This window comes from Camelus bactrianus, chromosome 25 (genome assembly GCF_048773025.1).
Source record: "Camelus bactrianus isolate YW-2024 breed Bactrian camel chromosome 25, ASM4877302v1, whole genome shotgun sequence".
In the NCBI taxonomy this organism is placed as follows: Eukaryota; Metazoa; Chordata; class Mammalia; order Artiodactyla; family Camelidae; genus Camelus; species Camelus bactrianus.
In genome coordinates, this window is record NC_133563.1 from 27,142,996 (window position 1) to 27,164,096 (window position 21,101).

Sequence of the window (21,101 nt, forward strand, 5' to 3'; positions counted from 1 at the left end):
ACTGTAGTTGGTTTGACCTCGAACTTGATCTCAACTCATCAAATGCTTTGTTAGGATAGTAGTATTTCAAAATGTCCTTCCTGTTTGCCCACTGGCCACCGCGTAGGTAAAGGTTTAGAGGCAGCTTAGAAGGTGGCAAAGAAACTCATCATAAAGGTAGTGATAGTAGAAAAAACTGAGAATTCAGCATCAGGTAGAGATGATTGCAGGGCTGGTTCACCATTTTACTGGCTATGGGATCTTGGAGACACTTAACCCCTCCATACCTTAGTTTCATCTTCTGTAAAGTGGGGATGATAATGATGTCTACTTCGTAGTGTTGCTGTAAAGGTTAAAGGCTAACACCCGGTAAGCACTGGATTCCATGCCTGACTCATGCTGCTGTTGCCTCTCCTCCCCAATCCTCAGCCTCCTGTCTTCTTTTCTCTTCCGTCCTCCCTCTTTCTGTGCCTCTTCATTCTCCCCTTTCTTCTTCCCCGTCATCTAATTGTTATTCACAGATTTTTAATGGGGATTAAATTCGTGCATACGGGATGTAATTCGGTCCTTTTTTCATATTTTCACCTAATCAAAACCAGTCATATTCCAAAAATAATTCTAGACCTTGTAGTTGGGTTGAAACCAAAAGTTGTGTACCGTGTTCTCATAAAGCAAGTGTGGCCTTATGGAAGGAGGCATAGCTCTCTCTCCCTTCCTCCTTTTGAGATCAAATGCCTTCCTGCTGGGACAAAGGGACAGGGCTGACATGTGCAGGAGTGTAACACGTCTGCCTGAGACCGCAGTTCAGAGGGGGACGTTCTCAGGAGCAGCCAGGATGTGAGACTCGGCAGGGGACCAGGAGGAAGCCCCGAACTCACCGCACTAACCTGGACGTCACCCGGCAAGCCAGCCACTCATTAAGGAAAATTAAGGAAAAAGTCCCTCTCCCCTTGCCTGGGGATCCCTCCTGGATGCTTTTAGGTTGAGATCTTCAAACTGTCCTTTAGAGATGCTGAGCAGAAAGAGGATTTGCCATTTCATTTCTGGGCCATTGTTTCTCTCTCCATGAGGCCCAGCGCTGCCTCCTCCTGGGGTGTTGTGGGGAAGATTAATGAGCTAATATTGGTAAAGGGCCTTTGATGATGACTGCTAAGTGTCTGCACCGTGTAATTGCCATTTTCCCCAAGAAAATGTTCATATTGTTACTAATTAGGCATTGTCGAAGCACCTCATGCCCCATTATTTTACAGTTGTCGTGCAATTAACTGGCATCAGGACCATTTCAAGTGACATTTATTGCCCATTTCCCTGGTTTAATTTTTGGAAATTTTATGGGAAGCCTGGGCATTGTTTATTATTCACTGTAACTTAAATAATTAACGTAAATATGGCTTTGGGTGGTGATATTGTCAACTGAGGGTTTTTTAGAGGTTTTAATTAAGAAAACTGAACTTTATGTAGGAAAGCTTTTTATAGTGCTTGAGCCCTTAGGCATGTCCTCCCTGTGCGTCTGTGGCTCATACCTGGGTGTCTGCATGTGTGAAGGCATGTGTGTGTGTGTGGTTAACATGTGTGCATGTGCAAATGTATGAGTTTTGGGACCAATAGTGTCATATGAGATACTGGGACAAGAGCAAAGTCCTTCTTTGGCTTCACCTTCTCTAAGGCATGGACTAGAGATGCTGATTAATTAACTTTGCTCCATTTTCTTACTACAACCTAGATATTTGAGTTGGCTTAGATCAAGCATCATTTGTTAAATGTCTACTGTGTCTTCCAGTATTGGACTAGATGCAATGTAAGCTTTATAACAAGTCAATGAGGTTTTTCCCATTGACAAAATGAAGGTTCAGAGAGGTTAAGTAAGGTGTCCAGTGTCACACAGCTGGTAATAGATGAAGACAGGATTAAACCCAAGTCTGCCAGACTCTGGAGCTGGGGCTCCTTCCACTCTCTCGCAAGAACAGAACTGCTGAGCTTTCTCTCTGGCAGTGAGTCTGGGCACTCCGAAGGCCAACTCATGCCTTCTCCAGAGCCTTGCAGGATCCCCTGTCTCAGTGCACCTTCTCTCCTGGATCTGTTTTTACTTTCTATCCTTCTCGTAGTCTGACTTTTATTTTAGCTGTGTACCAGCTGGGAGGACAATATAATATGACGGTTAGGAAAGCCCTGGCTTTGGAGACACCTGGAAGGTCTTCTCACTCTGCCTCTTCCCCTCTGGGTCATCTTAGACTAGGGGCAGCACCCAAGCTTCGTATCGTCGGTGTGAAGATGAAAGGAGAGTGAGTAGGGAGAGTGCGTAGAAGGCCTCATGGCACAGAGAAAGCACCCAATCCCCAGTAGTTGGGTGGATGGATGTGTTGGGGCTCAAGGTCACCCCCAAATAGGCCACAGTGGCGTGTTGATTACTTTGAATGGAAGTTGCTTGAGAAACAGCCGATGTGAGAAGGAAACTCTGACCCTCCTCTGTCTCCCTGAAAGGCAGGAAATACACCTCTCACATGACAGGTGCACTCCCTGTATCTGGAGGAAGGAGGACACCCTTATCGGCAGAGACAGAATCCAGAGCCGAGCAGCCTGTATAAACAAGCCTCGTCCCTTCTTTAATTTACTCCCCCAAGCCCAAACTCTGTTTAGAGTCTTCCCTAATCCAGCACCCAAAACCTAAGTTTCTTTGTTCTGTCAGTTCCTCACAGACTTACTGTTTCTTTGTCTAAAAATGATAAAAGCTGCCTGCTTTGACCACGTCTTAGGTCCATTTCTATGGAAGCGCCACGCATATGAACTAAAGTTTGTTGCTTTTTCTCCTGCTCATCCGTATTGTGTCAGTTTTATTACTGGTCCAGCCACAAGAACTCAGGAAGGCTAGAAGGGGAAATTCCGTTTTCCCCAATGGATGTATGGATATATGGATTTTCTTTTAAAGTACAAATAAATGAAACCCCCATGAGGCTTCTTTCTGTGGCAGGGCTGGTCCAGGCATCCACTCTGTCCCCCTCTCTGACCCTGTCTGTGGGAAAAGGCAGAGCTGAACTCTAACCACCTCTCTCCCCACCTTTTTTAAAAAATACTCTTACCTGCCTGGGTATCCTCAGGATCTGTGTGCCTCCAACAGAAACAGACGATTCCCACGGTTCCTTCTAACTAAAGTGAGAACAGGCTGGCAGGGCACTTGGTTTGCAAGCGGCATGAACTGGGCTTGAGCACGGTTCCACGGCTTGCTGGCAACTGGCCGGCTAGTCTGGGTTTTGGATGGCTCATCACCTGTAAGATGGAGTGGGGGAAATAATAACCATTCCACATGGTGGGGGAGAAAGGTATCACTCAAAATGAATGGCTGAGTTCAGATTAAATTGTCACTTTGGGGCATATACCAAAGGGTGGGTGTTGCTGGAAACATCATCTCTGTTATCTTAGCATCCACTGACGCCACAGTTCCCTCCCGTAATAACATAAACAGTGGCATAAACAGAGGCTCATGGAGATGGTGTAACTTGCTGGAGGTGACCCGACTACAAAGCCTCGGCTGAGTCCAGACATCTGGTTTCACGCAGATTAGAGGCTGCCTGGGCCTCAGAGAGGGCCAGTTAGTGCTTACCTCGTGGGTGGTGCCACTGGGTGGTGTCTGAGTCCCTGCCGGCAGCGAGGTTCCTGGTCTGGGTGGCTTGGTGAGGGCCTCTGCTGGCTGAATTTAGTCTGCTGGTGTGAATGCAGTGGGGCTGGAGCTGGGGAGGAAGGATCTGGGTTCTGTTATTTGTTTACTCCCTCACTGGGTGCATCGGGTGCTCCTTGTTTCCTGCCTCTGCTCTGTGAATGTCCTTCAGCGGCTTCCTAGCGCCTGTGCTCAAAGAGCACGATGCTCTCAGACGCTGTACCGCGTGCCTCCGCCTCCTGCCGCAGCCTCCCGTCACCCTCTCCCTGCTCCCTGCCTTGGGGCTGGGCACATCCGGCAGCTTCCGAGTATGCTGCCTCTTGTCTTTGCAAGTGCTGCTGCTTCTGCCTAGAACTTTCTCCTCATCGCTCTTGTGTCACCTGAATAAAGCCTTTTCATCCTCTGCCTCTCGGCCCGAGCGTCTCCTTCTCAAGGCGGGCTACTCCTGCTGCAGGACCGGCTCAGCTTCCTCGTGTGAACCACTCACCTGAACCCATCTTTCTCTCCTTCCGAGTGCCTTACCCGCTTTGAGGCTGTACCATCTCTAAAGGCTCTGTTGATTGGTGTTCATTCCTCCTTTTAGATTGTGAGCTCTGAAAGAGCCGGGACAATATAGCATGGCTGGCACAGAACTTAGACGTCTTCTAGTCGCAGATACCTACTAGGTAGATATTCTCTAAATCCTATTCTGTCTCTAATCTATGAAACTAGCATTTAGTAGATAGATGCTAAATAAATATTTATGATGCACTTCCCCCTTCCATTCCTTCAGAGTGCTAACCTAGTTTGTATCTATGCATTCCTTAATGGCTCAGATAACTAACAAATACACGGAGGAAGGAAGGGATGGGAATAACTGGTACTTACATTACACATAACTGTTTGCAAGGCTTGAGCTTCACTGAGCGTCATTATTTTTTTGCAAGGTTTCAACTCCTGGAAGAGAATTCAAGGGCTGGTCTGCCTAACTAATCAGGAGCTCATGTCCATAGTAAAAGCAATTCTTTGTGGTGTGTGTGTGTGTGTGTGTGTGTGTGTGTGTGTGTGTGGTGGGGGTCAAATCATGAGCTTTGGAACCAGCCAGCCTGCACCTAAAGCCTGACCCCACCCCTTATTAACTCTGTGAATTTCAGTGAGTTTCTTTGACTCAGTTTTGCCATCTGTAAAATGGGGGCGATACTACTACTTATGTGGGAGGGTTGTTGTGAAGATTAAAGAATTTAATATTTATTTCACAAAGTGTTTAGAACAGTTCCTGACATGTAGTTCATGCTATATAGGTACTTACTATTATTTTATTTAGGAAATAGATCATGTTATATGTTTTCAGATGCCAGCCCCTATAACTACTTTTTCCCCAAGTCTCCTACCATTTCTCTAATAGGTCTGGCTTCTTCTGCCTCCCTCTGACCTGAGTTGCTAAAAAATATGACCATTTGTTGCATCTACTTGGATTAGGACAATATTGTTTGTTTTTTTTTTTTTAATTCTGTGATTTCCATTGAAAAGGAAATTTCCTTTAATTTCAAAATTCAAATTTCCATTTCAAATTCTATTTTAATTTCTATGTGATTTCCATTGAAATTTCTCCCCTGGGGAGAAAACAGTCTGATAGTGTCAATTATACTCAATTCTGTCCCAGGAAAATTTAGTTCAACAGGTTCAATCAACCAGAAGGAGCAGTGCTGGGGAGGTGAGAGCGCTTGAGGAAGGTGACTTTCCCAGCGTGGATAAACACAGTTCAGCTCCACTGTGCCGCCTGGAGCTGCAAGTTCCAATGTTAGTTTTTGTGCCCATTAACTCTCCCCTTTCTCACCTCTCAGTGGACTCCTCGGCTGATAATAAAGAAAAAAGAAATATTAGTGAAATGCCTTGGTAAGATGAGCTGCCAGGGAAATTAAAAAACAGAACTAGTTTTTATCAGGGTTCATTAAAGGCATAGAGGTTTGAAACAAAGTCTAGTTTGGAAATTTTGTGAAAAACAAATGATTGGGCAGGTAATATGGATGATTCATAGAAGGCACTGAGGATTGGAGTGAGCTGAGAAATCTTTTTCCAGAAGGACTGTGTTGTCAAGGAAAGTTTTCCAACGTCTAGATACTTATCATAGTCTTAAAATATCTTGATGCTTAAACCCCATGATTGTGTGTATACGTAAAGGTTTGGAAGGCTCTTTGGGTTTTTTGAATAGTGGTAGGCAGAGCTGTCTAATCTAATACTCTGTCTTCTTACTGAACGTATAGTCCACCATCCCTGTGCTCCGCTCTCATCTTCCCAACTGAGAAACGTATCTGCTTTCTACAGCCCCATCTTCCACTTCTGTTGTTGCCTCCTCATTAGTGATGCAGCCAGTAATGGCACTGGCTCCATATTCTATTTCTGAAAGAAGTTTCAGGCCAGCACAGCTCTCTATGCCCAGGTCCTAAGTGAATGAGGAACAACAGACCAGGAAGAGCATCTAAACACAAACACAACTATAACTGAATTGTACACGGCCCCTTGGAACGAAATAGTTGCAAATACAGTTCTGTATGCTATTTCTTTGAGGCCAGACCTGAGCATCTTTCCTCCAGCGAGGTCCGCAGGGAAAGTACGTGGGAAATTTAAAGAAGAATTAAAGAAAAGCTGTCCCTGTTTTTAGCTGTAGGGATCACGTTCTAATTGTATCCTTTTACTTTCTCATATATTATACACCCCTCTTTTTCTTGGAAAATGACACTGAGGCAGTTGATTTTGTTTTCATCATCAAGGTGAGCCTGTCTATATGGTTTTCAAGGGGGGGGGGTAAATAAACCAGGTAGAAAGACCAAAAGGCAGCCCTGCAGTTGTGAGTAGGGGGAGAACCGTGCACACTTCCGGATGTTGTGTTCTCCACACAGAAGCTACACACTAGAGCTGGACTTACTGCTTCAGCCTCCGTATCTCTCTGGGAACACTCTTTATCCTTGTTTGAAAGCACAGACTGAGAAATGAAACTTAAGCTCCTTTTACAAAACCCTGTTTAATCAGGCCTCTTGCTTATCTGCAAGGCATAAGCCGGCCTCCCCAGAGCTGAAGCTTACTTTGTTTGCTGGGCAATAGAAAGGTTTACCCTCCCACTTCCCACTTCCCAGGGACGTGGTCCAGGAACTGAAACACACTGGATCTTAAATGATGGACAGAATAAATGTTATTGCCAGAAAGAGCTTCTCCATCCCAATGTTAAATAACTATTCATTTCATATTTTTCTTTAGCTACTTTTATTTAAAAAATTTTTTTTTGAAACTTTTCTTGAATGAAATGAGATTCTAACTCTATTCTTTGCAATCCATCAATGGATCCATGAATACTACTGAATACTTCACTGCACTGGTGGGACATTTTTTTTTGGATGTTAACACCTTTATGTACACTTGAGACTGGACTTGGACTTTCCAGTCTGCTCCAGCATTTGTCTGTTAGCCCCAATACCTGCACCACAGTTTTAATACTTTAAGTCCGGGTTCTTAACCTCAGCACTGTTGGCATACTGGGCTGGAGAATTCTTTGTTATTGAGAGAAGTCTTGTGCATCAAGGCTGTTGAGCAGCATTCTTGTTCTTTTACCCCCTGGATGTCAGCAGCACATTCCCCACCTTCATCCCAACTCAGTGGTAACAGGCCAAAATGTCTCAAAGGCATTATCAGATAGCCTCTTGGGGGCAAAAACTGCCCCCAGTTAAGAGATACTGTTTTAGCTTAATAATACGTTTTTTATTAGATAGGACAACCAACCCTTCTTCTTCCTTTTTTCCCCCAGATATATCTCATATCTCAGTCATCCACATACATTAATATTCTACTTAAATTTTGGATTCATTCTGCAAATATATTTAATTTATGTATTAATTTGGGGGAAATGGCATTCATAAATATTAATTATCCAATACAAACCTCTTTCCATTTATACCACTTTTTACATTCCAAATTGCAGTTGGTTATACATTTATTATTAAAAATATTTTCAGATTATCCTCTTGCTTAATTCACATTATCACCCATGGGGCATATATATGTATATATATATATATATGATTATTTACATATCATAGATGAGACCTGGATGTTGAGTGGGAGAAGGCAGAACCCAAGGCTGTCAACCTGGATTCCAGGGCCTTTTCTTTCACCCTCTGCCTCACTTGAAGATCTAACATCAGAGAACAAGACAGGGATGATACCAAAGATCATGTGAGGCATTTCCTACTTTTAAAAGAAGGGTTGAAAACAAAACTCTTATTTTTCAACATTATGGAAGGTTTCCCCCATGTCCTAGCTTTCGTGCTTTCCCTCCTGGGCCAAAAATCCCATAAATTTTCTTCAACTGATTTCCAGTTCAGTTTTGCAAATTTAAGCAATATGTGCAGTTTGAATAAATTTGAAGATTGCCCCTTTATTAGCGATGCTTGGGGGAAATTCTGAGGCATTGGTGTCTCATTCATTTCAATAGGGCTCTGGTACTTTCTGTTTAAAGGAGCAGCAGTGAATAACAAGGTGAATTATGTGGTCACAGACTGAAACTCACCATGACGGTAAGATGTTTGACTCTCCCCCTCTCTTCCTCTCTCTGCCTTGATCCTTAGGAGTGGAGGAGTAATTTGGAATATAAAATCACTGCACCCTTAGGTCTTTTTTGACAAAAATCCACTCCCCATAAATATTACCCATGCATGATCATGAAGAAGAGACAGGTTTCTTTTTCTTCTGCCTTAAGATGTGTCTACAAGGGACTCAGTTTGCTGAAGTCGGATGTGGAAGACTAGGTGGTAGTGCACCTTGCCCACTGAGAACAGGGCAAGCTTGGGGTGGACAGATCAGCCACAGAGGAAAGAAGATGGTCCAGACCAGATGGCAGTGTGGCGTCTGAGAACATGTGGCAGACTACAGGGAAGTTCTGACAAATGGCTCAGATTAGATAGGATATAAGTTCAACATAGGTTAACAAGGGGTGTGCTAAGAGAAGATGATGGAAAATCTAGTGGTCTAGCAGCATCGGGGAAAACATTTCACAAATAAGCAGGCTGCAGTCTCTAAGTTCATGAGCAGAGAGGGAAAGGAGTCAGGAAGGACTGAGAACAATATGACAGAGCGCTATAGCATTTGATGGGAACCACGTGATTGAAGTGAGAAGCTGGCTCAAGGAACCCGTCAGAGACTCAGTTATCTGCAGTGGAAAATGAGGTCCCAGATCAGTAGCAAAAATTTCTTTATTCTCTGTGTGTTAGATGAGCTTGCTTTCATTACACCACAGATGATGGTTTATGCATTAAACTGACAAATGCTTTTTGAGCACCTACAGTGTTTGTACTGGGTAACTGGAATTTAATAGACAAAACAGAAAAACATCCTACTGTCATGTAGTCTATATTCAAATGAAGGGAGACAGACAAGAAACATTATAAATAGATAAAATATACAGGGTGTCTGAAGGTAATAAGTGATATGAAAAAAATGATTTTGGTAAAAGGATTAGGAGAGCTAAGTGTCAAATCAAAATAAATATGGACTTAGATATGAGAGAGACTTTATTTAAAACAACTCTTCCAATAGGGAGAATGCTTTGGTCCCAGAAATCTGCAAATATCTCAAAATTAAACCAAAAAAGGCTTTTCTTTTATGGAGGGTTGGGAGGAACTAGCAGGAAATTTGTGGGAAAGCAGGGCAAGTGGGTGGATAGGGTGGGGTGAACAGGTGGCATCTTTGGGGCTTTTTAATGAGGAAATGTTTTTCTGTGTGGTTAGCAGATACTCAGTGTGTTGTTAAGGAGGAGACACTCTGTGCCTAGCGGTTTAGTGCCTGTTTACACTTGAGGGCAAGCTGAAGTTGTAGGGTCTGTGGGGAGAAAAGGGGGGCTGACTAAAATTTGGTCAAGCCACAGTGCCATGGGTGTGTCATGGGTCACTGTGAGCACTCGGTCATAACAGAGGGTGATGATGTATAATGTTAAATAGGGTGGTCACAGAGGGGCTCATCGAGAAGGTGGTGTATTAGCAGAGCTGAAGTAAGTGAGGAAGCAAAGACTTGAAAGCAATGAGGGGGCAAAGCATGCGGATACTGGGAGAAAAGCATTCCTGGCAGAAGGAAAGGCTACTGCAGAGCACCAAGGTCAGAGTACAGACGCTGTGTCTGAACAACAGCTCAACAGATTGTATTTTCCAAAGACTGCCCCAATAATATCTCCCATCCAACGTGCTCCTTCACAGTTAGGCACTGCAGACACTCCCTTAAACAGGTAGAGTTTATTTCTCCGTGTCCTTAAATCCTACAAGGCTCTGTGACTGCTTAAACCAACAGAATATGGCTTAAGGGTCACTGTGAGAGTTCCAGGTGTGGTTCTTAGCTGGCCTGGAAACTTCTACATCCTACCTCTATAACACTGGCTCTTGGGACACTGACTCTCAGAACCCTGCCACCCCTAGCTGTCATGCCAAAAGAAGTCCAAGGCACATGGAGAGACCACATGGAGGTGCTCTGGTCCAAAGCCCCTAGCATCAACTGTCAGCCCACAAGAGTGAGACATCTGGGACCTCCAGCTCATTAAGCCTTCAGACCCAGCTGACACTGAACTGCAAACCATACAAGAAACCTTAAGCGAGAATGCCCAGCTGAATTCAAAGAAGTACAACCTACAGAACCACAGGGCTAACAACAAATTGTTTTAAGCCACTTAATTTTGGGATAGTTTGTTATGGAGCAATAGAGTACTGAATAAGTAGGGCATTGTAGCTAGAAGGGAGTGAGCAGAGAAAAATTAGTAGGAGATGAGGTCAGAGAGGAACATGAGAAGTCCAGTTGTATACTTCTTCATAAAGACTTCGGGTTTTGCTCTGAGTGAAGAGGAGAGCTGTTGCAGGATTGTGAAAAAGAAGTGACATGATCTGACTTACATTCTAAAGGGATCTCTCTGGCTGCTGTATGGGCAGTCTGTTGCAGATAGCATTGTAACAGTCAGATCAGGTTGGCAGAGGAGTGGGAGGAGAGAAGTTGTTGGCATCTCTACATATTTTGGAGATAGAGCACAAGAGTGTTTCCTGATGGATGGAGATGTGAGAGAATGAGATAGTCAGGAATGCCTGGGATTTAGGAAGAATGATGTTTCTTAACTGAGATGAGGACTTTTGCTGGAGGATCAGGCTCAAGGAGAAAGATTCAGAGTTCAGCTCTGGATATATTAAATTGAAACGCTTATTGGATGTCCCAGTGGAAATACCAAGTAGGCACTGGTCATTATAGGTGTGAGTTCGTGAAGGTGTCAGGACTGGAGGTGTATGTATATATGGGAGTTATCAGCACATTTTTTAAAAGCCATGAATTAATGACATCACCTAGGGAGTGAGTGTTAGAAGAGAACAGAAAAGAAGGGGACCAGGGACTGATCCTTGAGGCATTTCATGGTAAAGAGGTGGGGAGAAGACAATGAGACAGCAAAATCGCCTGAGAAGAAATAGTGAAGTAGTAGGAAAACCAAGACAGGGAATGTCCTAGAAGCCCAGTGAAGGATGCATTCCCAGTAGGAAGGAGTTACCAGCTGGGTCAAAAGCTGCTAATAGGGCAAATAAGAAGAGAGCTAAGAATTGGCCTCTGTATGCAGCAGTGTGTTCTCAGCCAAATCATTGCATTCTCCTTTCTCTCTGGTTCTCCCCATACACAACTCAACATTTTCTGAGCATTTACTATGTCAGATACTTCCTAGGGCTTGGGGTTACTAAATTAAATGTTTCCTTAAGGCGTTCACAGCCATTCCAGCTGGTTAAACAGTATTTACAGCATAATTACTGTAAGACATTCTGCTAAATACGATAAGGATATAGATGTTGTAAAGGACACATGTTTAACTTAATTGAAAACATTAGGCAGAAACACACAGATGGTTAAATTGCAGTACAAGAAATGTCACATGGAGTGTAAGGTTTCAGTAAATGACAGCATATACTGTAAGACTAAATGCTGTATGTTGAAAGGATAGATTGCCTAAATTGGAAAAATCTGGATTTGTGTGAAAGGCACACAAATTTTTAAAAATGCAGGGATGGGGAGCATGTGGCACAGGCATTAAAAAAATTAGGTAACTTTGGAAAAATCAAAAAATAAATGTAAGAAGTAAATGCAGCAACATGGATGAAACTGGAGGACATTATTCTAAGTGAAATAAGCCAGTCACTGAAGGACAGATGTTGTATGATTCCACTTATATGAGAAATTTAAAACAGTCGAACTTACAGGAGCAGAGAATAGAATGGTGGTTGCCAGGGGCTGGGGAAGCCGTTAGTGGGGAGTTGCCACTCAAAGGGCATAAAGTTTTGGTAACTCAAGACGAGTAAATTCTGAAGATCTGTTGTAGAGCACCGTGCCTACAGTTAACAGTACTGCACTGTACACTTAAAAATTGTTGAAAGGGTAGATCCCATGTGAAATGCTCTTACTACAATAAATTAAATAAATAAATAAATAAATAAATAGCAATAAAAATCCAATTACTATGAATTTTAAGAAGTAAGTGGAAATACATCAAGAATAGGTGGAGGTAGCATACATGACTCTGGATTTTGACTTTTTTAGGGGCCTGGTGGGTGAGGAAGTTTTGGACCATTGGATGCGTCAAAAATACCCATTTTAGGATAATCAATCTGGTGGTGGAAGTTAGCGTGGAGTGTGGTTGGGGGATGGTGGGGCTCAGAAATGGTATCACCGAAATGGATTGCTGCTCAGGATAATACAGATATTCTCAAGTCTTTTTAACTTTATGGAGGCTTTCCCTCTTCACTGATGTACGTGTTCTTGTACATTTAGGGTGGGGTGTGTGTGTGTGTGTGTGTGTGTGTGTGTGTGTGTGTGTGTGTGTGTGTGTTTCGACGAACATCTATTTCTTAATCCATTAACTCATAAGTACGCAGTTTTTGCTGCCAGGAGCAAACTGCATTCGTTTCACATTCTAGTTATCACCAGTACTTATGAATTTACTTGCAGTGCTTGGGGTTTTCTGATCTCCTACAACAAAAGAAGAGCTTAATTTGTTTTAGGATTGATTTTTCTCGTATTTTCTAGTTACACAATCACATCATCAATCACAAGCATTGATATTTTCAGTGTCTTCTGAGCACAGTGCCTAACATACATTATCTCCCAAAAAATAAAAGTTTATTCTGATTTCTTGTCTCCCTTTTTTAGGTGCCTGGAAAAATGTCCAGTAAATATGTCCAATTTAGGTGCTTTTATTTTTTAAGTCACTGTTAAACTTTTATATAGTTTTCAATCTCTTGATCTTGTCCTGTAACTTTAAAATCTCTTTTTCTTCACATTCTTGTCTATTAAAAAACATTTACTGGGTATTTATTATGTAGGTAACCAAAACCTGGAGATAACCCAGCAACCATCCCCACAAAGGTCTCAATCCACCAGGGGAGCCAGACACTGATTTACATCACTGTAGACACATAAAAATAGTAGATATTATACAGGTACAAGTAAGTTGCTAGATTTCTCATTTCTTATTCCAAGTTTTATTAATTGTTATATTTTCTGGTTTTGATAAATTGGCTGAATCCAAATAGATCAATTTTATGAATTTTTCCAAAGCACTAGTAATATTGCTATCATATTAGCAGAAATCAATTTTATTTTATTTTTCATTGTTTTATTCATGATATTATGCTGCCATCTTTTCTCCCTTGATGGATTTTAACTATTCATCTATTTAATACATACTTGGAGGTAGTCTGTTGTGTTCCTATTCCCGTAGTCAGAGTAGCAGCATTGATAACTACATTTCTGCTGGTTAATTACTCTTTTGTCCCTATTGCCTTTACTTTGAATGCGTGTTTTCATTTTGTTATATTAAGCCTATCTTTGTACGCTACAATTTGTCGTATTTTATTTTGAAATTTAGATGAGACCCTTTTACTGGAAACCACTAGGATATTCATAATAAATAGTATATCAGACACATTTTCGATTTTTTTTCTTTTATCCTACATGTGTATGGTTGCTAGTGCCGGAGTTCTCTTTTCAGGCAACTATTATGTGTAACAGATGCTTTTAAACTCTTTTTTTCCCTTTTAAACTAATTTTAAAGATAACTGTAGCTCATCTAATTTTCCTTGTATTGTAAAATATTAACATGAGCTTTCAGAACTTTCTATTTGCCCTTCTTCTTCTTCCTTTTTTTTTTTTTTTTTTTTTTTTGTTTGTTTGTTTGTTTGTTTGTTTCTAAATTAGCTGACTCTTCTGCTCTCTGGGAAACAGGAATACAGGCAGCCTTCAGGCCTAAACCTCTGTTAGAAGATGATGCCAGTTTTGACAAAACTGACTACAGGTGTCCTCAGGAACGCCCAGGTGTCCTCATGGACATGTGGGCTATAGATCAATGGAAAGTGGGGCTCGGTCAATGATTATTTAAACTCTCTTCCAGCTGTTTAATCTAACGTCTGGAGGACACATTAGTATCCCTTCCATTCTGAGTTCCTTTACAAAATATGTAACCTGAAGCATTAAACTGGACATTAGCATGTACATTTCAGCTCACAGGGTGGACAGAAAGAAATTCTGGAGGAAGAACTGACCGACAGCAAGATGGACCATATTCTGACAAAAATCTCTTCTTGAAGGATATAGAGGTGAAAAAAAAAAAACCCACAAAACATCTTTATTTTCTACTAGTAGAAGGATCAGTCTAAAAGTGCAATGGCCCCCACATCTGGCAATAGGCAGAGGCTTTATATCTTATAAGTGCTTGAGTCCTGGGATGGGGTCATAAGACAAGGGGACCGAGAAACAAGAATGTGGTGTGGGGGCCCGGCAGATGCTCCCTAAGGTCAATTAACTGTTTTCAGTTTTCTGAGAAGTGAATTTGGAAGTTAGTCTTTTCCTCTTTTCAGAAAACGTGACAGAAACAAACAAATCTGAGAAAGTACCTTTTGTACTTCTGTGGTTTAGAGCTAAGCAAGATAAATGCGTGGTGTAAGCTTGAGGCTTACAGGTCTGTTTCTGCAGAAAGATCTTAGCCCTTTACAGTCTGGAGCACCTCCAGTATACACCAGTGTACACATATTCCACTGGGGGTCCGCTTGGCCCTACCTGGACAACAAATCGCATCCATATGATAAATGACACCAAAGCAGGGGGTGGGGGAGGTGATGCAAATCACAGGTGGCACTTTAACTCCCCAAAGCATAAAAGGGTCCCCACACTTTCACTGCCCTAGAGCCTTGAAGTCAAAGGGAGAGGTTATCCTGTGGTGTCTGTGAGTGACTGCATGGGGTCTAGAGTAAAGTTTGGAAGAATTATGTGGAAATATAAGAAAAATAACTTCAGGACAGTTGGTATAAACGAGGGAACTACTGACCTAGCACTGGCTGTAGGATTCCTGCATTTATACCTCGTTTATCGTTCTAGCTCGCAGCTGCTAAGCGGAAAGATGGTCTTTCCCTTTCTCTCAGCTCACCCACCTCCTCTAATTTTTCTTATTGTGACAGTGAACAATGACAATTCCTGGAAAGGTAAAATGATAGCCTAATTGAATGTGTGGATTTGTGCAACCCCAGAGAGGGGAAGAATCCACAGCATCTTTCTGACCAAATATAATTTTATGACATGCTTCTCAAACTACCTGTGGAAAAGGGACAGTTTTGTCTTTTAAATTTCTAATCCATCACAGCCTGATTGTTTTGTAAAGTAGAATAAAAGTGAATTACTAGGAAAATTATAGAAAGGCATAAAATGAAACTCTAAACTTCTTTGTTGTTTTTTACTAGCTTCCAAAAGCATGAAATTTATCTATCAGAGTGCTATACATGCTTCTAAAGACTTAATTTCTGTGTTCATCTAGTCACAGATGGCTCACAAAAAATCACAGAAGTGCTTTGGTTTTGTGGATAGCCTTGGAGTGTCACTTTCCCAAAGTTAAACATTCTGAGGAAATACTGTGATAAATATTTTTAAACCCACATTTATTGAAATCTCTCTCTCTCTCTCCACCTACCTGTCATGTATCTATCAATTGTCTATCATCTAGTTTCACCTTGTATATTATTGCTCTAGTTTCAAACTATATGCTTAAATTCTATTCTTTCTATCCTATTCTACTCTATTCTTTTTTGTTTAACTAACTTGTGGTTACAAAAACTGATGTTTCTTGGTAGTGGGTTCCAAAACAGTTGCTGGACATCTGAGAAGAATGTGTGTGTGTATGACCTCGGTTATGCCTGTAGCAGTGAACTGTGATGTGTTAAGAACTCGTGAGGAAGTTGTCACTCAGCTCTGACTGGTATGTTCATTTTTTATTTCCTGATTGCAGATTTTTACAGAAATGAAAAAAGTCACCTTAAAAAATGAATATGCTTACATTTTAGGCTTGCTTTCCTTTATTTATAGAGGTAAATATTATAAAGCTATCAATTTGGGGGGCTTGTTTTGATTATCATAAATTCTTTTCGACATTCTTTGGTTATGCATTAAGGTTTTCACAATCAAAAGCCTAGTTGACCAGTCAGTTCTCTTCAGATACTTTACTGCATCCTTTTTTCAAAAAAGAAATCATAGGGTTTTTAAAATTTAATTTAACTTTATTTTATTTTAGCTTCAAGTGCCATTTTCTTTCTTGTTGTCGAAGTATAGTTAGTGTGTGATATTATATGTTACAGATGTACAATATAGTGACTCACAATTTTCAAAGGTTATACTCCATTTATAGTTATTATCAAATATTTGCTATTATTCTCCATGTTGTACAATATACCCTTGTAAGCGTATTTTATACCTAATGCTTTGTACCTTAGTCCCCCACCCCTCTACTGCCCCTCCTCTGTTCCCTCTTTCCGCTGGTGACTGCTAAGTTGTTCTCTGTATCTGTGGTCTGCTTCTTTCCTGTTACATTCACCAGTTGTATTTTTCAGATCCCACATAGCAGTGATGTCCTACAGTACTTGCCTTTCTCGGTCTGACTTGTTTCACTTAACATAATGCCCTCCAACACCATTCATGTTGCTGCAAATAGCAAAATATTTCACTTAGTTTTATTCTTGAATCATTTCGTACTTTTATTTTTTAAAGATGAAGGACGTTGTTGATTTTCTTTTTCTGATTCTATGTATTATAGCTGTTTTCTATGTCCTACTCGGCCGAAATTAGCATATCTGGGAACTTATGCCCACTGTGATTACTGTCTTAGATTTGTGTTGACTTTCTACCCTAGACGTCTCAGAGTCTAAGAGACAAAATTTGCAGTAGTTCCTATTCTTGTATCTTTAACATTATTTACTTTCTCCTGAACTTGAACTTGTGTAAGAGTGTGTCCTTGCATTTATAGGAAAGGAGGGGAAAACATCTTCTTTTTCCCCTTCTGGGTTTTCTGCCAGGGCTCTGCAACAAAAGACAGATTAGCAAGAAGAAAACAAACAGAAGTTTATTAACATGTTTATCTCATATATATATAGGAGAAACTCAGGGCGGAGTAACTCAAAGGATTGGTTAGAACTTGGGCTTAGCAAGCGAATAATAAAGTTTCAGAGAAGTGACAAGTCAAAGGAAAAGGACTTTGGGTCTCTAGGGGCAGTAAATTGTGCAAAAGCAAATGTAAGGAAAACTAAAGATAGATAAACGTGCGTGAATAAAGTTTGTTCTGTACATGTCTCAGGTGCCACCACTAGACTGATAAACTGAACTTTCTCTGGCGATTAACTTTTGTCCTTCCTGGTAGACAGGATAAGGGAGACACCTTTGTAAATTTTTGTCCTGCTCTTAGGCAAATAAAGGGAGGACACAGAGCATTTTTGTGTCTGCATCTCAATTGCTCTCAATTCAAAATAACCCTTATGCCAAAATGGCATATTTGGGGGTGGCCAAATTTTGCTACCCTTCACATTTAAGGTTGTAAAACTTGAAAATCAGAGGAAGGCTTTGCTCTTTTAGTATTGCTCCTAAGAACTATCAATGATAAGTTAATGTTAATGTGTATGTGAGATTTAATATCTGGGATTTTTTTTAAGAGTGCAGTGAAAAATCACACCTCCAGTTACACAAAAGTACATACAGGTCACAGAACAAGAGTTAGAGTCAAGGAAAAGGGAGAGAAAAATGTATATAAAACTCTATCCTGGAACTCAACCTGGATTTAGGAAGAAAATTAAATTCCTTTCTTGTATAGCATAGTAAGTAAGAGTATGGATTCTGGAGCCAGACTACTTAGGTTCAGATCCATCTGGCATTATTAACATAATTGTGATTGGGGTCCAGTAACCTCCTAAGTGTGTAATAAGTAGGGGTAAAAATAAAACATTCTTTAGGGTATTGTGAGGAGTGAATGAGTTGATGCATTTAAAGCATATAGAATAGCGGTCTGGGAACTATGGATGTGAAGATGAATGGGATATACTGTCTGCTCTTTGAGAGCAACCTGTAACTCTTATAAACAAAATATGAAACGGTGCAAGTTAAATGCTCTAAGATGGACAAAATGAGAGTGTGGATGGATGGGAATAAGCAGTGTGAGCACTGGGGGTTCTATTCAATAAAGGAAGGAACTGGAGCTTAGAGAGTTTCTGAATTTCTTTTGCTCTCTTGGCTAGCAAGACCAGGGCTGATAAAACAGCTTGGTTAGCCACCTCCCAGTAAAGAACCAGGACACTCTTCTCTGTGCCGTATCATCTCAGCCTCTCTACTTACTGGCTGTCTGATCCAAGGGAAGTGAAACAGCCTCTCTGAGCTTTAATTTCTGTATCTATAAAACAGAGGTCATTATAGTACTATCTCTGGGAATTGCAATGAGTATTGAATGAGACGATGTGTATTAAGTGCTTTTCAGAGTGGCTGGCTCACTGCAAGCATTCACTGTATCTTAACCTTTATTAACAGTCATATAAATATTTTATTTCATCCCAGTACTGCTTGTGGAGAGTAGATTACATTCGTGGAGTCACACAGTCAGGATTAGTTCTATTTTTGTATTCAGTGTTTGCTTCTGAATAGAGTATGTAAGACAGAAACAATCAGAAATAATAAATACATAGAGATAAATACTTTAATCACAAGGCAAAGCCTTCCCAGAAGAAGTAATTAATTGCAAAATGAATTGACTTGAGTTTTCCTCCTTTCTCTTTAAGCTTCCACAAGAGGCTATGATATGCTTCAAAATACATCCCTTGCATTAGAATCTTTGCCTCAGGGTCTGCTTCTAAGAGATCTGGACCTAATGCTAAAGGGCACTTAAGGTAGATGGAATCAAAAGTTTAAAGGAGAGAATAAGCATGTTTAATTTGCTTGAGGAAACTAATCTCATTTACAAAAGATGTAAATGAAAATTCTGGAAAAGAGTTTAGAAATCTGGTTATTGGATAGCGCTTGGCAGAAATTTAATGAAGCAAAGGAAATTCATAATTCTTTCTTGCCTGTGTATCAACTGAGAGAGCCTGTTACAGGTGCAACTGCCTAGATTCAACTGAAATGTAACAGTCTATGTTCCATGAATGCATCTTGCAATTTAGAACTTGACTATTCATAATGTAAGTAAGAGACACTGCCCATGTCTCCTGAGGACTCAGTGGTTCAGAAAACTGCTCCATGGTACAAGAACCCGTCACTTTCTATTTAAGGGCTCCCTTTGGCAAGGTAATGTGCTTGACCTGGTATGAGGTGGGCTGTAAATGCCAGGGAGTTAATATCCTCAGAGTAGTTCTCAACTAATAGGAATTAGTGCATTAAACACCCAGGATTTCTTACTGCTCAGGTGAGTCATCCCTGAGTCATGTTCTACATCATCTCCCAGAGGTTGAGACCTAGTCTCCCACAATGGCATTCTCTTTTGGCTTCTTTTTATTGCCTGTCCCCATTCTCCAGCCCCCTACTGATGTTTCCTGGGATCTCATTCCAAATCTACTTGCAAAAAATCCTTGTGTCATGATCTGCTTCTGGAGGAAATCGAATTAAGACAGTTTCAACCTCAGAACTTTCATATTCTCATGAATGTCTTCTCCTGAGATGCAGTGTCTTTAAAAGGCAATTTACCCGTGGCTCTGCTTTACAGGTTCAGAGTATACTCCTTCAGAAAATGTTTCAGACTCTGCAGCTCATGTTTATGAATATGGTTGATAAGGATAAAGTATTATTGTTTTATTTTGACTATGGTCTGAATAAACACGAGTGGTAATGCAAGCAGAATGCATTTAGGGAGAATTAAATCAAGGTTCATATTAAGGAAATCACAGTCATCCCCAAAGTGGGAGCTACTCCACAAGTCACTGATTCAGCAAGTATTTATCGAGTCTTGTTTATGCACAGGGCATGGCGCGGTGCCAAGATCGTTGTAAATGTGGATTTGATTTTGGGCAACGCATCCCATAGTCATGAAACCCAGGAGGATGTTCATGTTGGTTAACTAAAAAGGAATGAAACTGATTTGAGTATGCAGCTTGCTCAGATGCCGTCTCAGGAATCAGGTTCTAAGGAGGAATTCCCTCCTGGTTTGGAGTGAAGAAAGGCAATCCTGAAATAAACGCATACCAGACCCCGAGATGTCTGGGTTGTGGGTCCTAACGTGCATTATGTGTCGTGAGATGAGACACATTTATTTACAAATAAATCACTCTATTTTATATTCTGCCTCATAGAGTCTTCAGCTTTCTCTCATCACTCTATGTGAGCTTGTTTTGTTTCCACAATATAGTTCTGAGCTGTGTTGTGTCATCCCAGCATATTGTATAATTTTGAAGACACATGGTTAATTTAAGTTCACCTACGTACTGATTTCTCATGTGTCCACTGAGTGTTCCTTTATCGTGTACCTTCTAGGAACTGCTGCCCAGTCACTACGGTACGGCAACCCCTTGCCACGAAACAGCAATGAAGAACATATGGTCTCAACTTACAGGGAGTTTCTGGCTTAGCTGCAGAGACAGGCAAAGAAGGGGGAATTTTCCAAATGGTGTGGTAAGTACAATGAAAGGAGAGAGTATGGAAGAGGGAAATTTCAGCCCATTTAGACTCAAGAAGGCTGAGAAGTGGGGTCAGGGATGGTTCCCAGAGCAGGTGTCATCTAAACTTCATGTATATGGGCACACCTTGTTTAACTGCACTCTGCTTTATTGCCCTTCCCAGGTATTATGATTTTTTTTACAAATTGAAGGTTTGTGGCTACTCTGTGTCTATTAGCACCAGTTTTCCAACAGCATTTGCTCACTTCATATCTGTGTCACATTTTAGTAATTATCACAATATTGTAAACTTTTTCATTATTGTATTATTTGTTATGGTGACCTGTGCTCAGTGATCTTTGATGGTACAGTTGCAAAAAGATTATGATTCACTGAAGGTTCAGATAATTGTTAGCGTTTTTAGCAATAAAGTGTTTTTAATTTAAAATACATACATTTTTAAAGACAGTGCTATTGCACACTCAGGAGACTGCAGTATAGTATAAACATACATTTTATATGCACTGGGAAACCAAAAAAGCCATGTAACTCAC

General features: G+C 40.9%; 1 long non-coding RNA gene across 9 annotated transcripts in view; it reads right to left on the reverse strand.

Moving 5' to 3' along the window:
• The window catches only part of LOC105082937 (uncharacterized), a 75,811-nt gene that overhangs the window by 23,451 nt on the left and 31,259 nt on the right, over window positions 1-21,101 (reverse strand). For 3 of the 9 annotated variants that reach the window (XR_012502265.1, XR_012502264.1, XR_012502263.1), the window contains 2 exons: window positions 3,578-4,567; window positions 3,057-3,243 (listed from right to left, as the gene is read on the reverse strand). This is a non-coding gene — a long non-coding RNA (uncharacterized LOC105082937). Of the gene's footprint in view, window positions 1-3,056; window positions 3,244-3,577; window positions 21,095-21,101 lie in introns of those variants that run through there. The other 6 variants (XR_012502267.1, XR_012502268.1, XR_012502266.1 and 3 more) reach the window with 5 other exon arrangements.